The following is a 23,408-nucleotide window of genomic DNA, read 5'->3' on the forward strand; positions in this document are numbered from 1 at the left end:
GGGCATGATCAGCACTCTACATTATGCTGCGCTGCCCCTAGGCTCTCTCTGCACTGAGTATAGATGCTATGTGCACACGCACAGCATCTATTCACCCACTGCTTACCCAGTACTCTGCATAGTTTGTGCTCCCCCCTCCCCACTGCGGGACACTGATGTATTTGCTCCTATTTAAAGTGCCATTGATCACATAAATTCGTCCCACACCTTTTTCTGTCATACATCCCCACAGCATAACACTAACTGGATGCTTCACAGTAGGTGTTGTGCACTCAGGTAGCACATTTTCTCCAATTCTTCTGCGAACATATTTCATGCCATCACTGCCAAATATGAATATTCTGGTTTTGTCACTCCAGATGACCCTTGTTCCTTTGTTCTTCTGACCAATTAATATGCTTTTTAGCCCATTCTAATCTTTTCTGTCTTTGTTTGAGAGATAAAAGTGACTTTTTCCTTGGGATTCTGGTGTTTAATCCAAAATATTGAAGTCTGCGTCAAACAGTCCTGACACTGGTGTTTACACCACATTCACGTAAATCATTTTGTGTTGCTTCAGATGATCTTTCTCCTTCTCTCAAGGACAGTTTTATCATTCTTCTATCACAGCATGGTATTGTGGATTTTTTCTTACCTTTACTAAATCTGGTTTTGAATGGACAGAGACTGTTGATAATTATTCCACAGTTTCGAAGTTCCTCCTTTAGTTATGTTGCCACCCACTTTTGTTATAATTTTGTTGTATTACCTTCTTCATGTAAAGTAATTATTTTGTATCTCTTTCTAGGTGACCAGTCAACTCTCTTTACTTTGCTTGCCATCCTAAATAAGTTACACAGCTTACTTAATTTACTTAAAGTAAAATAAACGCATAAAAAACAGCGACAAACTTAGTGATAATCAAACAACTGAATAAGATGTTTTACTATCAATTCTGGTAGCAACAAATGTGAACTTACTCATGCTGACACCTTATTGGATCCATCTTGTGGCATTGCACCACCTGATTGGCTCTCAGAACAATCCCTCCTATTGGTCAGTTTTGAGTTGAAAAAATCCACACACTTTACAGATAAAGTCTCCATATCTTCATTTAGCTATAACGTTTTACGTAACAAAGTTAATTCATTGTGGTGAACTGCATTATATTGTCTATAAAATTATCTTTCCAGTGATATATACCTTCATAGGACTTTCTTTAAAAATAATGCAGTTATATTATTTATTTATTATCAGCTATTTATAAGAGCTATGCAATATCTTTATGCAATTAAACCCTTAAAACAGACATTTTACAAAAGGTTTCCCCAATTTTGGCCACTACTGTGTATATATACATATATATATATATATATATATATATATATACACTGCTCAAAAGAATAAAGGGAGCACTTAAACAACACAATGTAACTCCAAGTCAATCACACTTCTGTGAAATCAAACTGTCCACTTAGGAAGCAACACTGATTGACAATCAATTTCACATGCTGTTGTGCAAATGGAATAGACAACAGGTGGAAATTATAGGCAATTAGCAAGACACCCCCAATAAAGGAGTTGTTCTGCAGGTGGTGACCACAGACCACTTCTCAGCTCCTATGCTTTCTGACTGATGTTTTGGTCACTTTTGAAAGCTGGCGGTGTTTTCACTCTAGTGGTAGCATGAGACGGAGTATACAACCCACACAAGTGGCTCAGGTAGTGCAGCTCATCCAGGATGGCACATCAATGCGAGCTGTGGCAAGAAGGTTTGCTGTGTCTGTCAGTGTAGTGTCCAGAGCATGGAGGCGCTACCAGGAGACAGGCCAGTACATCAGGAGATGTGGAGGAGGCCGTAGGAGGGAAATAACCCAGCAGCAGGACCGCTACCTCCGCCTTTGTGCAAGGAGGAACAGGAGGAGCACTGCCAGAGCCCTGCAAAATGACCTCCAGCAAGCCAAAAATGTGCATGTGTCTACTCAAACGATCAGAAACAGACTCCATGAGGGTGGTATGAGGGCCCGACGTCCACAGGTGGGGGTTGTGCTTACAGCCCAACACCGTGCAGGACGTTTGGCATTTGCCAGAGAACACCAAGATTGGCAAATTCGCCACTGGCGCCCTGTGCTCTTCACAGATGAAAGCAGATTCTCACTGAGCACATGTGACAGACGTGACAGAGTCTGGAGACGCCAAGGAGAACGTTCTGCTGCCTGCAACATCCTCCAGCATGACCGGTTTGGCAGTGGGTCAGTAATGGTGTGGGGTGGCATTTCTTTGGGGGGGGGCCGCACAGCCCTCCATGTGCTCGCCAGAGGTAGCCTGACTGCCATTAGGTACCGAGATGAGATCCTCAGACCCCTTGTGAGACCATATGCTGGTGCGGTTGGCCCTGGGTTCCTCCTAATGCAAGACAATGTTGCACCTCATGTGGCTGGAGTGTTTCAGCAGTTCCTGCAAGACGAAGGCATTGATGCTATGGACTGGCCCGCCCGTTCCTCAGACCTGAATCCAATTGTGCACATCTGGGACATCATGTCTCGCACCATCCACCACCGCCACGTTGCACCACAGACTGTCCAGGAGTTGGCGGATGCTTTAGTCCAGGTCTGGGAGGAGAGCCCTCAGGAGACCATCCGCCACCTCATCAGGAGCATGCCCAGGCGTTGTAGGGAGGTCATACAGGCACGTGGAGGCCACACACACTACTGAGCCTCATTTTGTTTTAAGGACATTACATCAAAGTTGGATCAGCCTGTAGTGTGTTTTTCCACTTTAATTTTGAGTGTGACTCCAAATCCAGACCTCCATGGGTTAATAAATTTGATTTCCATTGATAATTTTTGTGTGATTTTGTTGTCAGCACATTCAACTATGTAAAGAACAAAGTATTTAATAAGAATATTTCATTCATTCAGATCTAGGATGTGTTATTTTAGTGTTCCCTTTATTTTTTTGAGCAGTATATATATATATATATATATATATATATGGTATGGGATGCAGTTAAAATGCCGGCTGTCTGGATCCCGCCGTTCAGGAGACCAACACCGGAATCCCGACAGCTGGTGAAATATCGAATGAAATCCCGACATCCACAGTTTATTCCACTCGGTTGGTGGGCCCAAGCCACCAACCGAGTGGGAATATAACATGTGGTGAGCGAAAAGAGCCACCGGGCCAGAAGCGTAGCGAGCCCACGAGGGGATTTACTGCCTCGCTTCCAACAGACAGGATACTGCTGTCAGTATACTGACAGATGGCATCCTGTAGCCAGCAGCTCCCCCCGGACTTTCACTATGCAGAGAGCTACGTACTGTAGCTCTCTGTTGCTGCTGCAGCAGCTCCGCTGTTGCAGTCGTGATTGCAATTGTGGCTTTTGCAGAGACGGAGACAATGTTGTCTCTGTTTCAATATTAAAACATTTGGCTCATCAGGAGGAGTTTATAGGTATTCGGAAACCCCCCTGAGTGCGCTACTGTTAGGGTAAAGCTGCAGAAAGGGAAGGTTAGAGATAGGGTTAGTTTATTTGCGGCCATCTATCAGGATCTTGGCAGTCGGCAGGCCGGTGTTGGTATTCTCACCACCAACATCCTCACTGCCGGTATCATGTACCCAACCCATTTGAATGTGTGCACATTTTTTTCAATGGCATTGCAGTATAGAACTGTCAGAAGTTAAGATTCATCTTGTTATCTAATAGGAAATAGGAACCTGAAAACACATGTGTGGCTTTCTCTTCATAGTAATTTATGTATTCTATAGAGCATTATAATGGGAGCAACAAATTAAAATAAATTAAGTGCTCCAAAGAAGTACAGCTCAGACCTTATGCTCACCTCTGTGGCACTGTGCATTCAATGATAAGAGAAATTCCAGGAGGATTTATTAGCAGTGCTGCAGTTTTGGTCTTCCCAAAATCCCACCAGGACACTAGCATAAAACACCTTGAAAAAGGCTCTAAGGAGCCGAAACGCGTTGGTGAAAAACACACATCCCTGACAGTCGACCAATCATAAGACTAAGACGGCGTTCCTGGGAGATGCCAGAGGAATTTTCTGTCTAAGTCTAACTTGGGATCCATTATACACCATCATATGAGGTACGCTTCTGGGGATTCATGTTGGGTTTATCTATGTCCTAATTAAACTGTATTACACTATCACCCATTTTGTCTCCCTCCATATAAACATGATGAATGATAGACGGTCTAAGGAGGAGACAGACAATACTGGGCATTTTCCTGTAGAGACAGTAAATGCACAAAGAGACTATTGGGCTTGTCTGCAGTATTGGGCTATTGGGCTTGTCTGCAGTATTAAAGAGGAAAAAGATTGTTTGCATTTGGAGGACGTGAGATAACACTTGTGTTCATTTTGCATTGACTGGATTTTTATCATGCTAACCATGTGACTATATTATTCTAACCATCGTCTACATCCCGATAGAATTAGTGCTAGACCAGCTATTTCTCTTATCAGTATAATGGGAGCATCTGCCTGCATATGTGAGTTCTCTCCTGTTACTGTACAGTATATTGAGGTGCCTCGGTTGGTCACTATTGTCAAAGAAGAGAGTAACAAGACACACATTCCTGAACATATGTGCACAAAACACACATCTTGTGACACTGAAACTATTACTGAGCTTCAGCATGATGACATTTTAAAAGTAAAAAAAAAATAATAATAATAATAATAACAACAACAACAACAATAAATTAAGCATGCTGATGCCAATTTCAACACAAATCAACAGTATATACTTTGCCTACATGGGAATAAATGTGTATGTTTCCCTGTATGCATCTCGGGGATCCACCGGCACCTATGAATAATCTTGCTATTTGTCATCATTATACAGTCCGCACTTGCACCAAGCTATACTTGATGCAAATGTTACTCCTGGAAACAGTTGTATTTACACCTCTAAGGGGGGTATCCTATTTTTTGCCTGTAAAAAATCGGAATTTAATTTTGCCCGATATTAATTTTCGGTCTATCCAATAACAGCCAGATTTTTCCATGTAAAAAAATTACCCCTAATCACTCGAAAACACATAGGGTCTGTGAAAAGACCTATCGCCGGTATCAGAGCTAATAGGATAGCCCTGGGCGAGTCAATTAGTCATATTAATTACCACAGCTAATTGGATACCGCCCTACAGCTGCATGTATCCCATTGGCATCGTCATGCTCTTACTAAACTTTGCCTATGTGAGATGCTATGTATCTGCTGCACCCATGCATGCGTACTGTACATTTTTTTGCCCCAAGCATAATTAGATAATGACTAAAACATTACACATAATATAAGTTGTCTTCCATGGTGTTAATGATGTTTAGGTTTTTACGATTATTTGCTGAATCAGAGTAAGGCGTACCAGTTTGTATAACTAATGGGGAAATTAACTAGTCACGTTATATACACAGCAAAGTACAACCAAATTTAATGTAACGATCACAGATGGCTGTAAAACAATAAAACTGGATACTACTACATGATGAGGTATTTCAAAGGTTTTACAAAACAGGAAGTGTCATTTATAACATCGCAGAAGGAAACAAGTGCCAATGAATAGAGGATAGAAAGTAGAAGTAGATTAATTTAATGGAAATTGTTTTGTTCTCAGTGCCCAGTGTGAAAAAATCAGTGAGGCATGGTGAGGTCAATGGCTGGGGAGGCACTGGCTAGTATCAGAGCTAGATTCACACACACACACACACACACACACACACACACACACACACACACACATGATTTGGTGGTGAGTTTTGACTATACAAATGATTAGAAAATACAGAGATGAATAATACAAATATGATATTTATAAGTTATAAATATCCTCTTTGTATTCTAATAATTATATAGTCAAAACTCTGGAGTGTCCTGGAGTATGACAGGTGCCTATCCTGACCGCACGTCACTGGTAAAAATAGATGTATATGGTAATACAGGACACATGCTATTCTTTACTTTATCCTAACAGTGTCTTTGGAAAATGTTCCACATCAAGAAAACTCCATCCATTACATTGCATGTCTCTAACACTAACAATTCGGTACATTAATTACTCCCTATGTGTTTGTAGGGTTAGGATGTCACAAACGTGATGAAATTCAGTTTTACTATAAATCTACTTTTTTTTTTGTAAACAGCAACTATATACTTAAAGTAATAACACTAGATTATTACACTAACAGAAATTAGGATGGTTTTGAATTATATATTACATGTATTAGCAACTGAATTAAATGAATGAAGTTAGCAAATAGGTTTTTTTGTGTTTTTTGTGTGTGTGTGTGTGTGCTCTTAACAGTAGATTTAGCAGAAATTCTGACCAATTAAACAAAGGCTGGGGTTGGAAACCTTTACCATAATATAATGCTGAAAGAGTTTCTAGATTGCTGTAAATCTCTGAGATTGTGTGTTATAATCCAATTTTATCTGCAGAGATTAGTTCTATACATATCAATAATAACGGCATTATACAAGATATGAAGTGGATTATCTCTAAAGATTCACTAGTAAAGGTGGGGGGGGGGGGGGGGGGGGGGGCTGCTATCTGTGATAATCCAGTTACTACTAATAGTAATTCACACCACTATAGGGAAAATACCAACAATGATGTAATATTGTGTTTACATGTTTCTGTTTATACATAAACACTTAATGAAAACAATTAGTTGCTGAAATATTACATTGAAGTGCCATATACAAGAACTAGTTTCCCTGTCAAATCCATTTTGTGTATGCTGTCCCTATTGATGATGATGATGATGATGATGATGATGATGATGATGATGAATCATACTGTATTATTATTGGACTTTAATAAAAGTAAGTATCAAAACAACACTTACTCAGTACTTTTTGCCAACGAATGCAACAAGCGAGTGCCTGCTTATCTTTCAGGGCAGGCTGTTACATGTGTATGTTATATACACATTCTACAGCTATATCTACAGTATATAGCCATATAACACCTGTATAATTTAGGCATATTAGGACACTTCCTGCCTGCTAACACTGGCATATACAGTATACATTGGCTCTGTAACTTGTGCCATAGTCTCCCACAGCAGATGCCTCCCCAGCCTGATGTAACACAGAAAATCGCACTGCAGTCAGGGATACAATGATTCCTGAATTTGATGTCATTTTCTTGGAACGCTGAGCTGGTGTGACAACTTTCAGCACGTCATGCCATTGCATGGGAACCCCCTCCTAGCATTCCCCTACCCAGGACCAGCTCTTACAGAGTGCAGTGCAACATCCCGCAGCGCTGGCCAGTGGGCACAGACTGGAGCCCACTCTGTGTTAGGGTGAGACTATTCTACCACTTTCTGCATGCCTAGAGCCATGTACATCCAACATACCAGTGCAGGAACCTCTTATAGGGCACTAATATACTGACACAGAATCTAGGCACTTGCAGACGATGTACAGAGGGCACAGGACGCTGGAACGATGTGCAGATGGTATAGGACGCTGGTAATCGGATAGTCAGGTGCATAACAATCACAGTATAGACCGGCATACCGACAATGACAAGCAGTGTCCTTACCATTGTAGTGAGGCTGCAGAGAGGACTCCTAAATACATGTTACCACTTGCTGAGCACAGTCCTCATCCTTCGCTGTTCTCTGGACTCATAAAGCTCAGCACTGCTTCTTCTCTGAGTAGTTTATATTATTCCACGTATCCCCCCCATTCCTGGAAGACACCGTCCATATTAACCCAGTGTGTGTGCGGTGCTGCCTGTGTCCAAGAAGTTTTCAGCTGAGCAAGTGCAGCTACATACAGTATAGTACCTGGCGCTGCAGACGCTTCTCTGCTCACTGAGCACCTCCTAACACTGCTTCCCCCAGCGCTGGTGACACTGCCTTCTATACACATCCATTCAGCGCCTCCGCCAATCAGCGCTGAGCACTGCCTGACCGCTACTGTACTCTAGCTCTGCCGCCCGCTTCTGTACTGTACCCCTGCTCTGCCAACACTGTACACCTGCTCTGCGCCCTGGCAAGACAGCGCACAGCACCGCGTACAGCAGGTCGAGGGCATCACTCTCACTCTTACGACCTTTTAATTAGAAGCGACTAGCATACAGTATCTAATTTTACCCTCCTGCCCAAGGATATATGTCATGTTACACTACTTGCTGTGTACTTGTCACTGTGGGAAGTCAATTCAATGATGACGAGTTTAATACAGGCAGCGGTCGTATTTACAATTAGTAATACAGTAGTAACAACTTACATAACATACCAGTCGTGCGAGGCTAGAGAATAATAGGCACACATGGGAATGTGGCTGTGCACTGGTGTGGAAATGGTTAATGAATACACTCAGTGGTCACTTTATTAGGTTACACCTGTATACATACTCATTAATGTAACTATGTAAGTAGTTAACTATGTGGCAGTAATTGAATGCATACAATCATGTAAGGAGTTATTTGTAATTTTTATTGCCAAAACTCTGGAGGAAGAAGTCTATGACAGGTGAGGCAGTTCCTCACCTGCCTATCTTTTCTGCACATCTCTGATCAAAACTCACCAAATTTCCAGCAGTATATATGGCTGCACCTGTGCATAATGCCCACATGTACCTCTGGGCTCATATATTACTGTATGTATAGATCTGATACTAGCCAGTGCCTCCTCAGCCATTTACATCACCGCACATACCCGGTGAGTATGTATGCTCGCGACTCATTCACGGGCACACTAGTTGCGCCATCCATGCTGTAATGCATACACATTGCAGCATGGATGAGCGTTGCTATATCTGTATATATAGTGCAGAGGCCTCGGGGGTGCGAGGGGGCAGGTCGCCCCCCCCCCCCCAAATATGATAGGCGTCATCGCCGATATACAGGAGTAGTAATGTGCTGTCAGATTGTGGAAATGTGTCCTGTTTTACAGGACACATTTCAGCTGCGGCAGGCAGGGAATCTGTGTCCCCTGCGGGACTACATGTCTGACAGCACTGGGACAGTGTGTCTGTCCCCAGCGCCTGTCAGGGAGCAACGGTGGCGGGTGTCCAGTGCAGGGATTAGATTTTTCCTTGCACCGGACGAGGAGCGGCGTCGGGTAGCGGCGCGGCAGCGGCGCTTTAAACTTGGCGCCATTCTGGCCGCCAATCAAAAGCGCCGCCCGTGGCTTTTCAAATCCGGCGCCGTCCGCGAGCCAATCGTGGCTGGCGGGGTGCCGGCCAATCAGTTGCGGCCGCGGCTAACCAATCGGCGCTCGCCGCGTCATAGGCCCCGCCCTCGGCGTCTGACGTCAGACGCCGGGCGGGAGCAAAAGGAGAGAAGCGCGTGGAAGAGTGCCGAAGAAGAAGAAGCGGCCGGGACCCGGAGGAGGAAGTCGGCGCGCAGGAGCGCAGAAGAAAGACCGGCGCGGAGGAGAAGACGACGGCCGTATGAAGAGGAGCTCCGGTGGCCGCTGAAGAGGCCAGAAGACGTCGGGCTCCTGACAGAAGATGTCCAGCGGCGGCTGGACGCGGAGGAGCGGAGGCGACGCCGCTGGCCAGGACGGGTCAGCGGCAGAAGAGGGCGCCGGAGACCCCCGGATCAGGTGAGGCCTCAGTGAGGCTACTTCCACCCCCCCTCCCCTTTCCTCCCTAGACCATCAGGGACGGGCATTAGGCCCGGGGGCACAGTTCAGGCACTAGGCCTGTGGCGCAGATAGGAGTTTCAGTCACCCCCTGACTCAGTGGCTTGGGCATTAGGCCCAAGCCACGGTAACTGGCAATTTAGGCGGGCATTAGGCCCGAGGGCGTATAGTGGGCATTAGGCCCAGTTAATAGGTGCGGACCCCCAGATGAATAAGGGTGGTACTGGGCGCTAGGCCCAGGCCACCCCAACGTGCGCAGAGTAGGCAGGCCGGTAAGCCTGAGCCCCACTTCATAAGGTGGCCCTGGGCATTAGGCCCAGGTCACCTAACGGGAACCAAGATAGGCGGGCGCTAGGCCTGAGGGTAAAGTCAGGCCTCTGGCCTGTGTGCAGATTGGGGGCAGTAGGCCCAAGTAGGAGTACGGGAGGTGGGTGAGCTGTACAGCGCCCACTCCCTGGCGTTCTGATTCAGGTCGATAAAAGGGACAGCACCGTGGTAAGAGCTTGCACTGTGATTGTGATTGCATATGTGTGTTACCGTGCAGGGCGAATTGTAAGCTTGTTAAGTCTGTGTTTAGTTTTGTGCACCACACCCACAGAGCTAGTTTGAGGGCTCTGCCGTTGTAGTTAGTATAGGGGTGTGACACTAGGTTAGAGTTAGGCCCTGCACGGCTGTTTGTTGGTTTGTTTGCCTCCTTACAGGGACCTGTAAGAGGAGAAGACGTTCGCAGTGCGGAACTGACGGTGAGTAGCATCTGTGTACGTTTGTCCCTTTAGAATGGGAGGGTTTTGGATCCTGCACTGACCTAGATTCAGAGTACAAATGTAATAATGTAAGGGCCAGAGATGGACAATAATTATTGGAAATTCCTATCTGTCCGTATGGCGGTGCGCCCAGAGTCAAAGAAGAGAAACAATAGTATATGCACAAGGAGAAAAGTATGACTCTTGTTTGGGCGCACTCTTGTTTAATTATCTAAGTGTTGGTTGATAAATGAAGTGCCTAAAGGTTAATAGTATAGTCTTTTGATTCTGCTCTCTAAAATACGTGAAAACTCAACAAGACAAATTAGACAGAAATAGCCATTGATATGCCAGATGGGAGATGTGTCTCCCAAAAAATTGTAAAATGTTCAGATCTTAATTATGCCTGGATAATTGCATATCGGAAAGTAGCTACATACTATGCTGCCTCCGTCTGCCAAAGATCTGTACAAACTGAGTTTGTATTATTGCAGCCCTAAATTGGGTTAAGTACGTGAGTGGAAGAGCCCACACACTACTAAACAATTCTATTGGTTTGCCACTGTTATGGATAGGTAAATTGTGACGAATAAGGTTCAGGAGGTAGTAGGATTAAGTATAAGTGGTGATACTGCTGTTGGTGTTGTTTCTATAGGGAAGGGAGTCTACCTACTTCACCGGGTATTCCCTAGCAGTCGCCTGTCTAGGTACTGACCCAGCCCACCTCCGTTTAGCTTCCAAGATCGGATGAGATTGGGCGTGAGCGTAGGGGTATGGTCGGTTTGTTTATACACATCAAGAAATATTATTTCTTTATATTCAATGTAACAGGGACAGGTGTTCTGCTTATGACATCAAGGGATATTTTCTCTTTGTATTCAATGTAACAGGGACAGGTGTTGTGCGATCCCGCAGTAAATCTGCCCTAGGCAGTTTCAAACTGTGTGTATGATGTTTTTGTCCCTCTGAGGGCATGTCACCCAGGGAACTACTTCAGAGGTGACAATCCAACGGTCTCACACATTATTTCATGTCAAATAAGCAACAATTGTTGTTGATGGTAAAATTCTTTGCCACTGTTACTAGTGATTTCTAAGGTTATGTGGTATATCATACTAGTTCGTTGGTTGTAAAATACTACTAGGGTCTGCTATGCACAAGTAACGCCGTACCTACTTAGTGAATTGGTACCAATTACAAGAATTTATTATTATCTTCCTGGTTATTATTATAAAATATTTTCTCGTCATTTTGGTACCTGCTTGATTATCCGTCACAATTACTTGGATCCATCAGTATTCAAACAACCCAGGTGACCGAAAGGGACCTACTATATTTAATTCAATTGCTTCTTTCAACATCTCCTCTACCCTCAAATATTTTCTTGCTTTTCTTTCTTCTGTGAACTCTCATCCACGATTCTGGTGAGCGTGTCCCCTCAAGGGACCCGTCTCTTCAGTCTAACGTGGACAGCAGATTCACACTTACCCGACTGTGGTCATTCTCCTTCTCAACGAAGTCCTTGTATTCTTTTTCCTGAGGAGGAACCAATCCTTCCGTTTCGGTGCACTCTCATTGGTGGTATAGGGTCAGTTCTTTCTACGACCATACCCCTACGCTCACGCCCAATCTCGTCCGATCTTGGAAGCTAAACGGAGGTGGGCTGGGTCAGTACCTAGACAGGCGACTGCTAGGGAATACCCGGTGAAGTAGGAAGACTCCCTTCCCTATAGAAACAACACCAACAGCAGTATCACCACTTATACTTAATCCTACTACCTCCTGAACCTTATTCGTCACAATTTACCTATCCATAACAGTGGCAAACCAATAGAATTGTTTAGTAGTGTGTGGGCTCTTCCACTCACGTACTTAACCCAATTTAGGGCTGCATTAATACAAACTCAGTTTGTACAGATCTTTGGCAGACGGAGGCAGCATAGTATGTAGCTACTTTCCGATATGCAATTATCCTGGCATAATTAAGATCTGAACATTTTACAATTTTTTGGGAGACACATCTCCCATCTGGCATATCAATGGCTATTTCTGTCTAATTTGTCCTGTTGAGTTTTCACGTATTTTAGAGAGCAGAATCAAAAGACTATACTATTAACCTTTAGGCACTTCATTTATCAACCAACACTTAGATAATTAAACAAGAGTGCGCCCAAACAAGAGTCATACTTTTCTCCTTGTGCATATACTACGTTTGTCCCTTTGTCTGTCCCCGGGCGCCGGAATAGGGGTTTGCTCACGGACGTGAGAACCCCTTCATCACACTACGCGCGAGAGTGCGAGTGTGTGACTTCTGGGTGGCTGAGGCTTTGTGCCAGTGATGACCTTTCACCCAACCGGTGAAGGTCGCCGTCACCCCTGGGGTATCCCCTTTTCTGGTGGAAGAAGGGTTGATACCCCCCTTAAGGTAGACTATTTTCTCCTCAGCTCGTTCGTCCGTCAGCTCCGAGAGGGAATCGCCGTGTCCGGATCCGACTGAAGATTGGCAGATCCGTTGAAGGTTCCGGTACCTGAAGGTGAGAGAGAGCGGCGCCTGGTGAGTACGGAAACTACACCTGCATGGCAGCAGGCACCACCACACCGCACCGCCTCCCCTCTTACATTTTGGCGTAGTCGGCAGGATCAAGGATCAAGGACCGCGGACACGATGTGGAACGTCCCCAAGAAGACTTCCCTGCGGACGGCTCCGGAACAGACCCACCCCCGGATGTGTGCAGACCAGAGCGACTGGGTGACGGTGTCTGGGGCAGACCTCCTGAAGATGGTGCAGCGGTCGGTCCAGCGTGGAAAGGAAGAGCACCGGGAGAAGGGGCGCAAGAAAGCCGCTGTGACGCAAGAAATGTCGGCAAACGGGACACTTAGCCGACGAATGTACTTGGCGAGAGACATCCCCATAGAAGGTGGTCCAGGAAGCGGACCGAAGACGTCAGAAGGACCAAGCGAAGAAAGAGTCCTGGTGTTTGCTCTGCGGAAACTACGGGCATGAGCATAACAGTTGTCCCTGGGATGAAGAGTTGAGCCAAGACGAGGTTGATTCCTGGTGTGAAAGCTGTGGAGATCCCCGACATGGGCTCGTGGAATGTCCATGGACTGAAGACAGGACAGACTACGAGGCCACGGTGAAGCAGCTGACGGAGTCTCGTCAGCAACTTTGGGACCGGGTGGCTGCAGAGCCCGTGTGTGCGCTCTGCAAGGCGAGAGGACATGCGCTTCCCGATTGTCCGTGGAATGAAGAACGGATGATTGCGGATGGACGTGCCCAGCTCTGTCCCAAGAAAGCAACCCCAGTTAGGAAGAATCCTTTCCCGCAGAAGGCGGAGGTGGACGACTGGGAGGTGAAGAGACCACGCTGCGAGGAAAAGCGTGAAGACCCAGTGACGGGGACGTCTGGAATCTCCCCGCGTTGGAACTGTCCACGACCAGGACGTGTGGAACAGGTGTGTACTGGGTACCAGGAGATGCCAGCGGAAGTGAAGGAGTACGCTGAGGAAGTAGAGATGCCAGCGGAAGCGAGGGAGTATGCTGAGGAAGTCGAGATGCCAGCGGAAGCGAAGGAGTACGCTGAGGAAATAGAGATGCCAGCGGAAGAAGAGAAGTACGCTGAGGAATTAGAGGTGCCAGCGGAAGGGACTAAGTACGCTGAGGAGGAAAATAATCCCCTAGTCCAGATATCGGAGGAGGACTCGGACTACGGTGAGCTGTCCGCCGGCGAATCCCTCCAAGAACAGATGGAGGACGACTCTGGCATCGGAAGCGCCGACGAGAGTGACTGGCAGGATCGGTTGGAGTCGTGCTCCCAGTTGATTGCCCTCCGTGAAGAGGAGGAGATAGTCCTGGAGCAAGAATACCTGCCGGAAGTGCCGTATTGGACGGACGTATGGGGAGAGGATCGTGATGCGTGGGAGGACCCGTTCCATAGGAAGACATGGGACCTTTGGAGATGCCCCACGAGGAGAAGCAACAGATGGTGGTTGTTGCCCGGGAGCAAATGGATACCCCGGAGGATTCCGCTGTTGGGTGGTGGTCGGTATCACACCCTGAAGGCAGGGACGATGCCCCAGACGATATGGGGGGTCAAGAGTGGGTGACTGTTGTCCCAGTGGAGGAAGATTCCCCTTGGTGGCCGACGTCGAGCGACCGTGAAGAGATGCCACTTCCCCAGAGGATCCGCCGATGGAGGTCAGGAGGTAAGATGAGGAACCCGGAGCTGGAGGAGGAAGGATGTGGGGTCACGGTCTGTCCGGGCTGGGCCCTCGAACACAACCTCGCCGGAGGGACCTCGGAATTCCCTGACCCACGGACAATGGACGTCGTGGAGACCTTTGTAGGTACTACAAAGGAAAAAGGGGGGGAAATGTGGAAATGTGTCATGTTTTACAGGACACAGTTCAGCTGCGGCAGGCAGGGAATCTGTGTCCCCTGCGGGACCACATGTCTGACAGCGCTGGGACAGTGTGTCTGTCCCCAGCGCCTGTCAGTGAGCAACGGCGGCGGGTGTCCAGTGCAGGGATTCGATTTTTCCCTGCACCGGACGAGGAGCGGCGTCGGGTAGCGGCGCGGCAGCGGCGCTTTAAACTTGGCGCCATTTTGGCCGCCAATCAAAGCGCCGCCCGCGGCTTTTCAAATCCGGCACCGTCCGCGGGCCAATCGCGGCTCGCGGGGCGCCGGCCAATCAGTTGCGGCCGCGGCGAGCCAATCGGCGTTCGCCACGTCATAGGCCCCGCCCCCGGCATCTGACGTCGGGCGGGAGCAAAAGGAGAGAAGCGCGCGGAAGAGCGCAGAAGAAGAAGAAGCGCCGGGACCCGGAGGAGGAAGTCGGCGCGCAGGAGCGCAGAAGAGAGACCGGCGCGGAGGAGAAGATGACGGCCATTTGAAGAGGAGCTCCGGTGGCCGCTGAAGAGGCCAGAAGACGTCGGGCTCCTGACAGAAGATGTCCAGTGGCGGCTGGACGCGGAGGAGCGGAGGCGACGCCGCTGGCCATCACGGGTCAGCGGCAGAAGAGGGCGCCGGAGACCCCCGGATCAGGTGAGGCCTCAGTGAGGCTACTTCCACCCCCCCCCTCCCCTTTCCTCCCTAGACCATCAGGGACGGGCATTAGGCCCGGGGGCACAGTTCAGGCACTAGGCCTGTGGCGCAGATAGGACATTCAGTCATCCCCTGACTCAGTGGCTTGGGCATTAGGCCCAAGCCACGGTAACTGGCATTTTAGGCGGGCATTAGGCCCGAGGGCGTATAGTGGGCATTAGGCCCAGTTAATAGGTGTGGCCCCCAACGTGCGCAGAGTAGGCAGGCCGGTAAGCCTGAGCCCCACTCCATAAGGTGGCCCTGGGCATTAGGCCCAGGTCACCCAACGGGCACCAAGATAGGCGGGCGCTAGGCCCGAGGGTAAAGTCAGGCCTCTGGCCTGTGTGCAGATTGGGGGCAGTAGGCCCAAGTAGGAGTACGGGAGGTGGGTACAGCGCCCACTCCCTGGCGTTCTGATTCAGGTCGATAAAAGGGACAGCACCGTGGTAAGAGCTTGCACTGTAATTGTGATTGCATATGTGTGTTACCGTGCAGGGCGAATTGTAAGCTTGTTAAGTCTGTGTTTAGTTTTGTGCACCAAACCCACAGAGCTAGTTTGAGGGCTCTGCTGTTGTAGTTAGTATAGGGGTGTGACACTAGGTTAGGCCCTGCACGGCTGTTTGTTGGTTTGTTTGCCTCCTTACAGGGACCTGTAAGAGGAGAAGACGTTCGCAGTGCGGAACTGATGGTGAGTAGCATCTGTGTACGTTTGTCCCTTTGTCTGTCCCCGGGCGCCGGAATAGGGGTTGCTCACGGACGTGAGAACCCCTTCATCACACTACGCGCGAGAGTGCGAGTGTGTGACTTCTGGGTGGCTGAGGCATTGTGCCAGTGATGACCTTTCACCCAACCGGTGAAGGTCGCCGTCACCCCTGGGGTATCCCCTTTTCCGGAGGAAGAAGGGTTGATACCCCCCTTAAGGTAGACTATTTTCTCCTCAGCTCGTTCGTCTGTCAGCTCCGAGAGGGAATCGCCGTGTCCGGATCCGACTGAAGATTGCCAGGTCCGTTGAAGGTTCCGGTACCTGAAGGTGAGAGAGAGCGGCGCCTGGTGAGTACGGAAACTACACCTGCATGGCAGCAGGCACCACCACACCGCACCGCCTCCCCTCTTACAAGATGAAAGACTGCACATCACAAACTCCGTCCAGGGACTGTGCAGAAGCCAGCAGGATGTGGCTCTGCAGCCCCTCCAGCTCCCAGACCCAGTTCAACGGGGCTGACCCCCCCTCCCCCACCTTACCAGGGCTGGCTCACAGCCCCAGAGAAGTGCCACGATTCGAGGGTGATTCGGGAGCATGGCCTAATGCCGAGAAGTGCCTGCCTTCATTGCAGATCTGTGGCTGGTTTGTGTCAGGTAAGAGTCTCTCCTGTCTGCTCCCTCTACCTCTCTCCCCCTCTCCACTGGCAAATGCAGGATTTGCAAGTTGGGGGGGTGTCCTTATATGTACGACATATATATATTTTTTTATATATTATATTAGTATAAATATGCACATATATAGAACCCCTGAACCCCTGCAAATATTGTGTGTTTGTGTGTGTGTGTGTGTGTGTGTGTGTGTGTGTGTGTGTGTGTGTTTAAAGTGGCCCTGGAGAGGTGATGGAACTCACCCCCCACCCCAGCTCTAAAGGCACTGTGCGCGCCTTAGGCGTGCGTTGCAAAAGAGGGGCGTGGTCTCAAACCAGAAAGGGGCGTGGTCACCCAACATGACCACAGCAGTGGCACCCCTTATACAATGCCCTCAGTAGTAGTGCCCCTTATTCAATGCCCACTGTAGTGGTAGTGCCCACAGTTGTAGTGACCCTTATGTAAAGCCCATAGTATTGGTGTCCCTTATACAGTGCCCCCAGTAGTAGTACCCCTTATGTTCCCAGGAGGGATCAGTGGTGCCGAGAAAGGGGGGGGGGGGTACAAATTACCCGGGCCCAGGTCTGATGGAGGGTCCCAGTGAGGGTCCAGTAGGGGCCCAGGCCACCTCCCACTTACCTAGCAGCAGCAGATGCAGTTCTTTTCCTCAGCCCATCACACGCCACTATGTACTGGGCTGCAGTGTGGCCATGGAGGTGCTTAAAATACATTTTTTTTCAGTATTTTTTCTAAGGGTACATGACCACACCTACTGTGATTAGGACACCACCCCTTGAAAAGTACCTGGGCACATCCTGGCTCTCGACTCCCCTGGAAGTGTTGCCCCTTATTAAGTGCCCCCTTTGCAATGCCCTCATTAGTAGTGCCCCCAGTAGATATGCCCCCAGTGGTAATGCCCCGTGTAGTAATGCCACCAGTAGAGATACCCCCAGTAGAGATGCCCCCTGTAGTTATGCCCCAGTACAGATGCCCCCAGTACAGATGCCCCCAGTAGAAGCTGCCCCTAGTACAGATGTCTCCTGTAGTTATGCCCCCAGTAGAGATGCCCTCAGTACAAATGCCCACAGTAGAAGCTGCCCCCAGTACAGTTGCCCCCAGTAGTTATGCCCCCAGTAGTGATGCCCCCAGTATAGATGCCCCCTAGTAGAAGATGACCCCAGTATAAGCTGCCCCCAGTAAAAGCTGCCCCCTAGTAGCACCGCTTTACACACAAAAAACCCCCCAAACACAATACTCACTCCTGATTCCGGACCGCTGACCTCCGTCTGGCTGCCCGCTCCTCGGATCTATGGGAGAGACATCATGACGTCTCTCCCATAGCGCCGCACAGCCGCACACAGCCGGAATCCTCAGCACAGAAGTGAGCTCCGGCTGCCGCTGAGGGGAAGGTGCCGGCACCCGCTGGTAAAACAATCTCAGCGGGCGCACAGCATCCCCATGCGTCTCCGGGCTCACATTTTGGGTTAGGTGAGCTGGGGGAGCCAGAACTACGTTCCACCTGTCGGAACGCAGTTCCACCCCGTTTCGGCTCACTTTAACCTCTGTATATGTATATACACTGCTCAAAAAAATAAAGGGAACACTTAAACAACACAATGTAACTCCAAGTCAATCACACTTCTGTGAAATCAAACTGTCCACTTAGGAAGCAACACTGACTGACAATCAATTTCACATGCTGTTGTGCAAATGGAATAGACAACAGGTGGAAATTATAGGCAATTAGCAAGACACCCCCAATAAAAGAGTTGTTCTGCAGGTGGTGACCACAGACCACTTCTCAGCTCCTATGCTTTCTGGCTGATGTTTTGGTCATTTTTGACCACTCTAGTGGTAGCATGAGGCGGAGTCTACAACCCATACAAGTGGCACAGGTAGTGCAGCTCATCCAGGATGGCACATCAATGCGAGCTGTGGCAAGAAGGTTTGCTGTGTCTGTCAGCGTAGTGTCCAGAGCATGGAGGCGCTACCAGGAGACAGGCCAGTACATCAGGAGATGTGGAGGAGGCCGTAGGAGGGCAACAACCCAGCAGCAGGACCGCTACCTCCGCCTTTGTGCAAGGAGGAACAGGAGGAGCACTGCCAGAGCCCTGCAAAATGACCTCCAGCAAGCCAAAAATGTGCATGTGTCTACTCAAACGATCAGAAACAGACTCCATGAGGGTGGTATGAGGGCCCGACGTCCACAGGTGGGGGTTGTGCTTACAGCCCAACACCGTGCAGGACATTTGACATTTGCCAGAGAACACCAAGATTGGCAAATTCGCCACTGGTGCCCTGTGCTCTTCACAGATGAAAGCAGGTTCTCACTGAGCACATGTGACAGAGTCTGGAGACGCCAAGGAGAACGTTCTGCTGCCTGCAACATCCTCCAGCATGACCGGTTTGGCAGTGGGTCAATAATGGTGTGGGGTGGCATTTCTTTGGGGGGCCGCACAGCCCTCCATGTGCTCGCCAGTGGTAGCCTGACTGCCATTAGGTACCGAGATAAGATCCTCAGACCCCTTGTGAGACCATATGCTGGTGCGGTTGGCCCTGGATTCCTCCTAATGCAAGACAATGCTAGACCTCATATGGCTGGAGTGTGTCAGCAGTTCCTGCAAGACGAAGGTATTGATGCTATGGACTGGCCTTCCCGTTCCCCAGACCTGAATCCAATTGAGCACATCTGGGACATCATGTCTCGCTCCATCTACCAACGCCACGTTGCACCACAGACTGTCCAGGAGTTGGCGGATGCTTTAGTCCAGGTCTGGAAGGAGATCCCTCAGGAGACCATCCGCCACCTCATCAGGAGCATGCCCAGGCGTTGTAGGGAGGTCATACAGGCACGTGGAGGCCACACACACTACTGAGCCTCATTTTGACTTGTTTTAAGGATATTACATCAAAGTTGGATCAGCCTGTAGTGTGTTTTTCCACTTTAATTTTGAGTGTCACTCCAAATCTAGACCTCCATGGGTTAATAAATTTGATTTCCATTGATAATGTTTGTGTGATTTTGTTGTCAGCACATTCAACAATGTAAAGAACCAATTATCTAATAATAATATTTCATTCATTCAGATCTAGGATGTGTTGTTTAAGTGTTCCCTTTATTTTTTTGAGCAGTATATATATATATCTCTATATATATCTATATACAGTATAGATAGATAGATAGATAGATAGATAGATAGATAGATAGATAGATAATACATATGTATGTCAGAATTCCAGCAGGGGGGAACGCAATGCAGCCTCTTGCGCTCGCCACAGGATCTATTCCCACCCTATGGAGATATGGACATCCACAAGTGGGAGTAGCCCCTGTGAGCCGGTATTCCGGCTGTCAGCATAATTGGCTGTCGGGATTCCCGTGTTGGTATCCTGACCTCTGGAATCCCAACAGCCAGCGAACTGATTGCCTCATATATATATATAATGTAAAAAAAATAATAATATGGCCTCCATAGACTGACAGCACAAGCCCATCCCCCCCACATATATAGACAACACACAGTCACCATGACAATCCCTCCTTCCCTCCAGGGACTGATAGCACACAGGCACCACGACCACCTCCCCTCCACATAGACAGTACACAGGCTGGCACAATGATCATTCCTCACAATCCCCCCTCCCCTGCCATGGTCCCTGCACTCATGCTGGTCAAAGAGAGCTTAATTCATTATTGTATGTGTATAGACTAGAGATGAGCGGGTTCGGTTTCTTTGAATCCGAACCCGCACGAACTTCACTTTTTTTTCCACGGGTCCGAGCGACTCGGATCTTCCCGCCTTGCTCGGTTAACCCGAGCGCGCCCGAACGTCATCATGACGCTGTCGGATTCTCGCGAGACTCGGATTCTATATAAGGAGCCGCGCGTCGCCGCCATTTTCACTCGTGCATTGAGATTGATAGGGAGAGGACGTGTCTGGCGTCCTCTCCATTAGAATAGAGATAGATAGATTAGATAGAGAGAGATTGTGCAGAGTCGCAGACAGAGTTAGTTTACCACAGTCAGTGACCAGTGCAGTTGCTAGTTAACTTTTATTTAATATAATATATCCGTTCACTTCTCTCTGCTATATCCGTTCTCTGCCTGAAAAAAAAAACGATACACAGCACAGTCAGTCACACAGTGTGACTCAGTCTGTGTGCACTCAGCTCAGCCCAGTGTGCTGCACAGTCATCAATGTATAAATTAAAAGCTTATAATTAATTGTGGGGGAGACTGGGGAGCACTGCAGGTTGTTAGCAGGAGCCAGGAGTACAATTATATTAATTAACAGTGCACACTTTTGCTGCAGGAGTGGTGACCAGTGCCTGACCACCAGTATAGTATTGTTGTATACTACTAATATCTCTTTAAATATCAACCAGTCTATATTAGCAGCAGACACAGTACAGTGCGGTAGTTCACGGCTGTGGCTACCTCTGTGTCGGCACACGGCAGGCAGTCCGTCCGACCAGAATTGTATTATTTATTATTATATACCTACCACCTAACCGTGGTTTTTTTTTCATTCTTTATACCGTCATAGTGTCATCCTAATTGTTACGAGTATACTACTATCTCTTTATCAACCAGTGTACAGTGCGGTAGTTCACGGCTGTGGCTACCTCTGTGTCGGCACACGGCAGGCAGTCCGTCCGACCAGAATTGTATTATTTATTATTATATACCTACCACCTAACCGTGGTTTTTTTTTCATTCTTTATACCGTCATAGTGTCATCCTAATTGTTACGAGTATACTACTATCTCTTTATCAACCAGTGTACAGTGCGGTAGTTCACGGCTGTGGCTACCTCTGTGTCGGCACACGGCAGGCAGTCCGTCCGACCAGAATTGTATTATTTATTATTATATACCTACCACCTAACCGTGGTTTTTTTTTCATTCTTTATACCGTCATAGTGTCATCCTAATTGTTACGAGTATACTACTATCTCTTTATCAACCAGTGTACAGTGCGGTAGTTCACGGCTGTGGCTACCTCTGTGTCGGCACACGGCAGGCAGTCCGTCCGACCAGAATTGTATTATTTATTATTATATACCTACCACCTAACCGTGGTTTTTTTTTCATTCTTTATACCGTCATAGTGTCATCCTAATTGTTACGAGTATACTACTATCTCTTTATCAACCAGTGTACAGTGCGGTAGTTCACGGCTGTGGCTACCTCTGTGTCGGCACACGGCAGGCAGTCCGTCCGACCAGAATTGTATTATTTATTATTATATACCTACCACCTAACCGTGGTTTTTTTTTCATTCTTTATACCGTCATAGTGTCATCCTAATTGTTACGAGTATACTACTATCTCTTTATCAACCAGTGTACAGTGCGGTAGTTCACGGCTGTGGCTACCTCTGTGTCGGCACACGGCAGGCAGTCCGTCCGACCAGAATTGTATTATTTATTATTATATACCTACCACCTAACCGTGGTTTTTTTTTCATTCTTTATACCGTCATAGTGTCATCCTAATTGTTACGAGTATACTACTATCTCTTTATCAACCAGTGTACAGTGCGGTAGTTCACGGCTGTGGCTACCTCTGTGTCGGCAGTCGGCAGGCAGTCCGTCCATCCATAATTGTATTATTATTATAATATATACCACCTAACCGTGGTTTTTTTTTCATTCTTTATACCGTCATAGTGTCATACTAGTTGTTACGAGTATACTACTATCTCTTTATCAACCAGTGTACAGTGCGGTAGTTCACGGCTGTGGCTACCTCTGTGTCGGCAGTCGGCAGGCAGTCCGTCCATCCATAATTGTATTATTATTATAATATATACCACCTAACTGTGGTTTTTTTTGCATTCTTTATACCGTCGTCATAGTGTCATACTAGTTGTTACGAGTATACTACTATCTCTTTATCAACCAGTGTACAGTGCGGTAGTTCACGGCTGTGGCTACCTCTGTGTCGGCAGTCGGCAGGCAGTCCGTCCATCCATAATTGTATTATTATTATAATATATACCACCTAACCGTGGTTTTTTTTTCATTCTTTATACCGTCGTCATAGTGTCATACTAGTTGTTACGAGTATACTACTATCTCTTTATCAACCAGTGTACAGTGCGGTAGTTCACGGCTGTGGCTACCTCTGTGTCGGCAGTCGGCAGGCAGTCCGTCCATCCATAATTGTATTATTATTATAATATATACCACCTAACCGTGGTTTTTTTTTCATTCTTTATACCGTCGTCATAGTGTCATACTAGTTGTTACGAGTATACTACTATCTCTTTATCAACCAGTGTACAGTGCGGTAGTTCACGGCTGTGGCTACCTCTGTGTCGGCAGTCGGCAGGCAGTCCGTCCATCCATAATTGTATTATTATTATAATATATACCACCTAACCGTGGTTTTTTTATACCACCTAACCGTGGCAGTCCGTCCATAATTGTATACTAGTATCCAATCCATCCATCTCCATTGTTTACCTGAGGTGCCTTTTAGTTCTGCCTATAAAATATGGAGAACAAAAAAGTTGAGGTTCCAAAATTAGGGAAAGATCAAGATCCACTTCCACCTCGTGCTGAAGCTGCTGCCACTAGTCATGGCCGAGACGATGAAATGCCAGCAACGTCGTCTGCCAAGGCCG

General features: G+C 47.6%; 1 protein-coding gene and 1 pseudogene across 3 annotated transcripts in view; one reads left to right on the top strand and one right to left on the bottom strand.

The window, feature by feature from the left end:
- The window catches only part of HTR4 (5-hydroxytryptamine receptor 4), a 908,015-nt gene extending 900,102 nt beyond the window's left edge, over positions 1–7,913 (bottom strand). For 2 of the 3 annotated variants that reach the window (XM_063928019.1, XM_063928018.1), the window contains exon 1: positions 7,550–7,910. The gene's annotated coding sequence lies outside the window, so the exon portion shown is untranslated. Of the gene's footprint in view, positions 1–7,549 lie in introns of all 3 variants that reach the window. The other variant, XM_063928020.1, reaches the window with a different exon arrangement.
- Positions 7,914–11,942: 4,029 nt separating this feature from the next.
- On the top strand, positions 11,943–12,061 carry LOC134937564 (5S ribosomal RNA; annotated as a pseudogene).
- Positions 12,062–23,408: the final 11,347 nt, after the last annotated feature.

This window comes from Pseudophryne corroboree, chromosome 6, assembly GCF_028390025.1.
Source record: "Pseudophryne corroboree isolate aPseCor3 chromosome 6, aPseCor3.hap2, whole genome shotgun sequence".
Taxonomy (NCBI): Eukaryota; Metazoa; Chordata; class Amphibia; order Anura; family Myobatrachidae; genus Pseudophryne; species Pseudophryne corroboree.